This window comes from Penaeus monodon, chromosome 30 (genome assembly GCF_015228065.2).
Source record: "Penaeus monodon isolate SGIC_2016 chromosome 30, NSTDA_Pmon_1, whole genome shotgun sequence".
Classification (NCBI taxonomy): domain Eukaryota; kingdom Metazoa; phylum Arthropoda; class Malacostraca; order Decapoda; family Penaeidae; genus Penaeus; species Penaeus monodon.
Window position 1 is genome coordinate 34,042,358 of NC_051415.1, and position 234 is coordinate 34,042,591.

The 234-nt window shown below is 26.9% G+C and overlaps 1 protein-coding gene across 2 annotated transcripts in view; it reads left to right on the plus strand.

The window, feature by feature from the left end:
- The window catches only part of LOC119592737 (transmembrane protein 223-like), a 4,458-nt gene that overhangs the window by 3,604 nt on the left and 620 nt on the right, over window positions 1-234 (plus strand). The window lies entirely within an intron of this gene.

Here is a 234-nt window from a genome sequence, read left to right on the forward strand (position 1 = left end):
ATGTCTTCTCATGAAAAGACAGATATCGTTTTTACCACTTAACTAATTTCTCAGAATTATTGCATTTTCCTTGTTTAATTACTTGATTCTGTTATTTTTCTTTGTTCTTTATGTCTTTTTGAAAAGTATTTTTGCATTTATTCTGTCTTTTTATGCAGCCTTGAATTCATGGTCATTTTAAGAAAGCTAAAGTCAGGAATTCATGTATATGTATGAAAATATCCACATAAATAC